The sequence below is a fragment of the Sprattus sprattus genome (assembly GCF_963457725.1).
Source record: "Sprattus sprattus genome assembly, chromosome: 1".
Taxonomy (NCBI): domain Eukaryota; kingdom Metazoa; phylum Chordata; class Actinopteri; order Clupeiformes; family Clupeidae; genus Sprattus; species Sprattus sprattus.
The window spans coordinates 43,648,679-43,656,160 of record NC_137920.1 but is presented as its reverse complement, the minus strand read 5'-3'; positions in this window follow the sequence as shown (position 1 = coordinate 43,656,160).

Here is a 7,482-nt window from a genome sequence, read left to right as displayed (position 1 = left end):
TTAACGGCACTCCGCTTCGCGTCGTGCCTAACAACTCCCTTACCTGTTCTAAAATCAGCGCAAAGCACGGCCTCTTGGGGCTTATTGCTTAAATTAGGCATTAGTCTACATATTCAAAGTGTTTTCTTAGATTTTTTGAAGAAAAACCAAACAGACAACGTAAATTACACAATCATATTCACGTTTATTCTTATTTCTTTGTGGTTATTAGTTGTTGTTATTATTATTATTATATTATTATTTATTGTTATTTCATTATTCAACTATTAACAATCGTTTTTTTCTTTCTTTTTTTAATAATAATAACACATTATATTTATGGATTTTTGTGTTACCTTTAATCATGTTGTACCTACCATAGTAGTCCTACAGGAAATACAGATAAGACTAGTAAGCCAGCTTGCAAGCAAGCCTTTGTAGCTAACGCGCAATCAGAGATAGCTAACGTTAGCTAACTAACATTAAACTAGCTTAACCGAACTAAATCATTTCTAAAAGTATTATCACTAGTTATCATTCACCGTAGGCGATGTCGTGTTGCTTTGCGCCTGGTGACGAAAGGCCATGGAATTCTGTATGTTTTCGCTCCCCTTGATGAAGTCAGCAGAAACATTTGCCTGTGCTGACAACGACTTGGGCAACTCGTTGTCCACAAGTCCGACATGCCTTGAAAAAAAAAAACAGGTATTTTTCTCGTCGTCGTAGTCATCCTCCACCCCAGGCCAATCTAACTTAAATTGTTTGACAGTCGCTGGGTGTGTGAATTAATTTTATCTTTTAGAACCTGAGATGGTGACAGAGACTGCGCTGATCCTCATTTCTCCTCACTCTCGCAGTCACAGGTCTGATTAGGAAGCGCTCCAAATATTTTTAGTTAGAACGTTCGGTTCTTCACGCAACAATGAGTCAAGGCGAAAATCAAAACATTAACGGCAACTGACCGGGTCATATAGGCTACGATGTTTTTGACACGTTCATTAAATTATTATTACACAAAATTATGGGGGCATTTTTTGCCCCTCTCCTAGTCATTTTAGGGGCAAAACTATATTTCTTAGGGGCAGTTTTGCCCTTTGCCCTCGCTAATTTCCGACGCTGCATACATAGCTACTCTGTGTGTGGCCTTCCCTTCTCTGTTCCCTGCTCTGAGCCAGGCTTATATCAATACAGATGAAAAGCATGAGAAGGGTGTGAATGGAACTTTAATAAAAGATCTTGTTTGCTTGTGTATTGGTCTATTCCAGTCCATATTATTATTCCAGTTCATCAGCTCTGACATAAATTGCAACTGTGAATAGTTGCTTGTAGAGTTAGATTTGGTTCTATTGACTGTATTGATATATTCAGTCATATTGAGTGGCAGTTTGATAGATCTGATACATGGCTCCGTATTAAAATCTCCATGGTTCTGATGCATGTCCTACAATAATAACTAAAATGTAATGTCATTTAATGTCCTTTAGTCTCCTACATGTCCTTTCAAAATAACTCAACTTGGTAATAAAGATAAAAAGTACTTTGGAAAAGCTAATATTTAACAAAAGTGCTGAGAGTCCAATAACAGTACAAGTTAGATGGTAACTTGTTTATCTAAGTGCAAATGCAGAACGTAAGGTTAGCAGCACTCACGTAAGTAAGCTAGCCAAGGTAACACGAACTTTTCCCTTCAAACGTGAATTATTATTATTATTCAAAAGTATTAAATGCAGTACTTCCCATGTTTAACCACAGCTCAAAAGCATAGCACACTAAAATACGTTACATACAGCATACGTGTGCTTACGATATGATATTTACCATGCAATAGCTCACTGTACCATACAAGTCAATGACAGTTTGCGGTTTCTTAGGAACTACCAGTGTTGCCAAAAAAAAATCACAAGAAGTCGCTATTGGTTCACTGAAAAGTCACCAGAAGTCGCTAGATTGCGTCATGACGTCATGCGTGGCGTAACCACGCCCACCCCGCGTGTGACGTAAACACGTGGCCAGACGGAACTGACCTTTTTGTAAATGCTAAAAAAAAAAATAGAGCTATACCAACATTTTACCAATAGATGGCACTGTTTTAGCATGTTTCACTTGGTTTGGTTTGACCTGACCCTGCATCTGACCGCCGTATCTGACCGTGAAGTGGATTTTAATTCGTGCAGGCAGCATTTCTCCTTCTTTATTATGCACGGCCAATGTTTTGACGATAATCCGCCTCAACACTGCCAATGTCATTTATTTGCACTTCAAAATACATCAACACATCTTTATATTTTGATTTTTGCCTATTAAACGGTCTGATCTCAACAATTACAGTGTTGTGAAGGGACATCCAATTCCCAATACTTTTCGTTTGGAATATGACATTAGAGGTTTTTTTCCCAATGGTATTTTAGGCCTACACCAGACTACTTCATGTTTTTTGGAGGGGGGAAGGATGGAAAAGAATTTTGGGTTTTTCCCCATTAAAAAAATAGGCCTATTAGGTTACTTGCCTGCTGAACACGCACATTCGTGCTCATCATCATCATCATCATCATCATTATCATTATTATTATTATTGTTATTATTATGTTATTATTATTATTATTTATTATTATTATTATTATTATATTGCCTTTTTTGTTGTCTTTTTGAGCATTGGGGCGGAGGGACGTTTTTTTTGTATTATTATGTTTTTAATTACCTAGGTCTCGTGACCATTGCAGTAGAACAAAATCGCGTGACCTTTACATTTCTATCTCTTTCGCGGTAGGCCCATGGACGTGGTGGCAGCAAAATGTCAAAGTAGGCCTGTCCTGTCGATGGACAAGGCGTCCGTAATTTATGAACATTTAAGAACTTCTCTTACTAAGATGTATCGAGCTGAAATGGAAGAATACGTCTAATTTCAAGAATTTCTGCCACGACTTGACGGATCTACAGATGGGAGAAACGTGTGCGCCTAGGCTTAACACCACGCGGCGGACCGGTGTAATTAACCACTCGACGGATTAAGGAACAAAGTAAGGGGTATTTTTCTTTTATTGTTGAAATTGGGTTGTACTTGTGTGTGGTTTTGGGTTTGTGCGTGTGTGTTTTTTAATTTTCTAATGATAGTTTCGTTTGTTTGTTTGCATTGCGTTATTCTGGAATACACCCTCTGACTTCTTCGCAATGCTTAAAGCATATCTCCATTTCAAGCACGTGTGTGTCTATGCCAGTCCTGGCTTGGTGGTAGGCCTACACGATTTTGTGATTAAACGTTTAGGACATTTCTTTTTTTGCCAAGACTCACGCAGCATCATGGCCATGTGGAGAACGTCACCTCACCATTCTGTCAAAAGGACGTTCGACTTTGGATAAAATTCATATTGTCTAGCTAGCTTATATTTAAAATAGTAAAATTTAAATGCTGCGTCAATTAATTTGATTTTGCAGGTGGCTCTGTACACGTGGCATGGGGCTCTTACCCAAATCGTGGTGGTTTGTGAGTGACATGTGCGTGGATCATTGGCATACGCCGTACGTCATCACGCCTCATTTGCATACGCAATACAATCAGTCGGCATTTGGTTGTGTTTTTTTTTTTTGTAAGGTTTTTATGCTGTTTTATGTTTTTTTTGTGGGGTGGGGGTGGAGGGTGGAAAACAAAAGTTAAACATACCGATTAGAAGACTAAGGGTATAGTAATAATTATGAATTATTATTATTTTTTGTCTTTGAGGATTGGGGATGGAGAGAAGGATAGGGTTTTTTTTTTGTAAGGTTTTTATGCTGTTTTATGTTTTTTTTGTGGGGTGGGGGTGGAGGGTGGAAAAAAAAAGTTAAACATACCGATTAGAAGACTAAGGGTATAGTAATAATTATGAATTATTATTTTTTTTTTTGTCTTTGAGGATTGGGGATGGAGAGAAGGATAGGGTTTTTTTTTTTTTTTTTTTACTGGAGAACTGATTAAGGTCTCATGACCATTACACTCTAACTAAGGAAGAAAAATGTGTGTAAATGTTTCGCAAAAGGCGAATATGATCCTAAACTTAAATAATAATAATAATTGTACTGTTGTAATGTACTGTTAAAATGCTAGCAGTGCAGATACATCAACATCATCATCATCACCATGCCCTCTCTCTTCCACAGAGGCAGAAGGAGTGACCTGCTTGGCCTGGGAATGGAAGGAGTACCCTGCGGTGGAGCCAAACTGCTGCAACACCCTGTCTGGCAGCGTGTAACTATAACAGCATTTTCCTGCTAGCCTCAAGCCGTACCGCACCTGGAGGATGGCACTGAGGGTGGGTAGGCACATCCTGTTTCGCAGCTTGGACTTCACTACACTCATTTGGCTGAAGAGACGTTCCACCTCTGCATTAGAGTGAGGAAGTGACAATACAGAGATTGCAGCAGATCCAAGTTCAGAGAACGGATTCAGACCAGCTGAGTCTCTGAATTGCCACACCTCGTACCAAAATTCAATGGTAGTTTTAGCCTCCCATTGTCTGAGGTGTATGGTGCGCCATTGCTGCATAGCTCTGTCAATTGCCAGATCAGAGTAGCCTAGCATTTTAAACACCTCCACAATTTCATTCCCCTTATTTTGTTTCAGTGTCTCCGAGATGCTGAAATTCGCCATCTGCTTAAGTGCAGCGAAGTTTGAAGGTAGCCTCGCCTTCAACTCATGGAGCAGGGCCAGGATGTAGCGCACACATCTTGTGCGCACATTAACTTCGTCCTGGGATGGGAGTTTGAGCTCCTCCACCTTGGACTCAAACAGATAGCCCAAGTATGGCTTGGGGCTAAGGAAACCATCAATGGACTCCTCCAAAACATTGACCCTAGCCATTGGGTTCAGAACCCGCATTGCAATTGACTCTATTAGCCTGGTCAATGTTTGGAGGAGCATCAATGGGTCTCCTTGCTCTGACTCGAAAGCCAGTACCGCACCCCGGACTTCAGACAGCACTGAGCGCAAGAAGGTGAGGTATAGGAGGTTCACAGGGTCTGCATACATGGCGTGCAGGGTCTCCGCCATGTAGCAGTTCTCGGTCCCCTTGGCAAGGCTGAAGTGCAGCTTCAGCTCTTCCCATTGAGCCAGGATTCGTTCCACAGCTGGCTCTATGGACAGCCAGCGTGTGGCGCACACCTGTGTGATGAGGAGTGGTTTTTCCCCGATGTTGATTGTTCCATAGAGTAGTTTGTAAGCGTCCCTACGCTTCGGCGAGATGGAAAACCAATTGTAGGTTTCCCTAACCATATACTCTACACATCGGGGAATGGTGTCCCTAGAGGCGTGGCTCACGGCTAGTTGAAGGGAGTGGCAGACACAGCGAATCAACACCAAATTTGTAAGGCCAAATTCATCCCGCAAAATTTTGTGAACCCCATTATTGATCCCCGTCATCACTGAGGCATTGTCAGTCCCTATCCCAATCAGATTTTCCCTCCTCATCCCCGATTTTTCTAAAAAACCCATTAACGCCGTGACTATCGCCCTTGCATCTCCACCCCCTAACTCAAGCAGCCCCAAATAGGTGGACACCACTTTTGCCTTAGCGTGGCTAAAGTACCTGACAACTACGCCAAGGTACTTTGCCACGCTAACGTCGGTGGATTCGTCCAATAGGAGGCTGTACTTATTGTCCCCGATGTCGGTGATTAGGGTTTTAATGAAATGTGGAGCAAGGATGCCCGTAATCATTTCACGGCATTTTGTGCGGTGCATTTTAAATTGGGGGGCTGCCGCAGAGTCGCCGAACACCGCCTTGCAAGCCTCCCCTAGGTGGTCCATGCTAAGCATGGAACAGTGGGAGGCTACAAACATGGCCATGGTGGCTTCTGCCTTTTTTGCGGCGTCTACTTTTATAGCCATCATAGGGAGCGTCAGCTGCTTTGGCCCATAAGGCTTCGCCTTTTCCAAATGTTTTTTGGTAAGGGCATGCTTTTTAATGTCGCTCAATTTAGCATAAAAGTCCCCCTTACAATAAGCACAGTACGCCCTGCTGCCATCCCCATCAAAAGGCTTAAGCCACCCCTTGAATTCAGCCACTGACTCCCACTCAGTTCTATATTTTTGATGGTACAATTTTGACATTTTTTCAATGTTCTGTGTAAATAATTCTGTTATAGTTTCTGTATAAAGTTCTCTCTCTGTGTTCAAGTGTGTGAGTGATTAAAAACACAAATGGAAATGTCTTTTAGTAGTACTCCTGTCTCTGTGTCTATAATTTCCCACACTTACACTCGGACTCCACCCACAAATGTTGCAATTTGCCTGCCAGGTGCTGCTGCTAGAGCGTGGGAAAATGCAGTTTTCAGTGCTAGAGGGGGGAGGGGGGGTCCACTGAACTCATGGTATTGTAGCTTAATTTACTTGTATGGACTTGCCTACCTGACCCTCCCTGACTGTGTTACTTACTGGTGTTTAGACAACTGTCACTTATCTGCTCCTAAATCTTTATCAAATAGGAAGGACTAGGTCTTGATGTAAATACTTGTTGATTGTGTGTTTATGCATGTCTTAAACCTCACAAAATACAACACACAAAATACATCACTTTTAAGTGATGTATTTTGTGAGGTTTAAGACATGCACAAACTCACAATCAACACGTATTTACATCAAGACCTGTGAGGTTGTTTTCCACATTTGTTTTTGGATATGTTAAGTGAATCACTTAACATATCCAAAAACAAATGTGGAAAACCATCTCACAGGTCTTGATTTATTGACAGTTCATTTTGGTGACAAATACACACTTTGCTACTCATCAAGCAACCTGATGAAGCAGTATTGAAACGCATTGTTCATCAAAACAAACTTAAACAAAATCATAGACCAGTGGTGATTTACCCCATGTTTGGATTACACTTGAAAGCACATCAACAGCACTTGGACACTGGCTGCACAGCACAGGGACTCTGCTTTCATGCCCTGATAAAAAAAATCCTAATCCTAAATAAAATGTTTGTGAATATGGCCACGTATGGTCAAAAATGGTCACCAGCATTGATTCTCCCCAACACTCCGAAGGCACAGGGCAGGCAGCGGCAGTCGGCAGACTGCTAACTAGTAGCTTCTAGCTACATCTCCCGTAGTTCACTGCTAGATGTGTTTAGCTTGTAGCTACATCTCCTGTCATTCACTGCGATGCGTGTTAGCTAGTAGCTACATCATAGAAGTTGATGTAGCTATTAGCTAACACACCCAGCAGTGAATGACCGGCGATGTAGCTACAAGCTAAATCAAATCATGACACTGCAGTTTGCCACTGGGGTGCAAATATTGCGTGCCACGTCATGGCGTCACGCATCACGTCTATGGTGATTGGTGAAGCGAAGCGTAAACAGAGCCGTAGTTCTTCTGTCTCTCGCCACCCGCCACTGAAAGCGGATTGTATGGTGTCGCGGGGCAACTGATTTGTCACTCACAAGACAAGTGAAATTGTCGCTAGATTCAGCCAGATTGAGCCTGAAAGTCGCTAAGTCGCTAGATTATTTTTTTTGTCGCCAGAG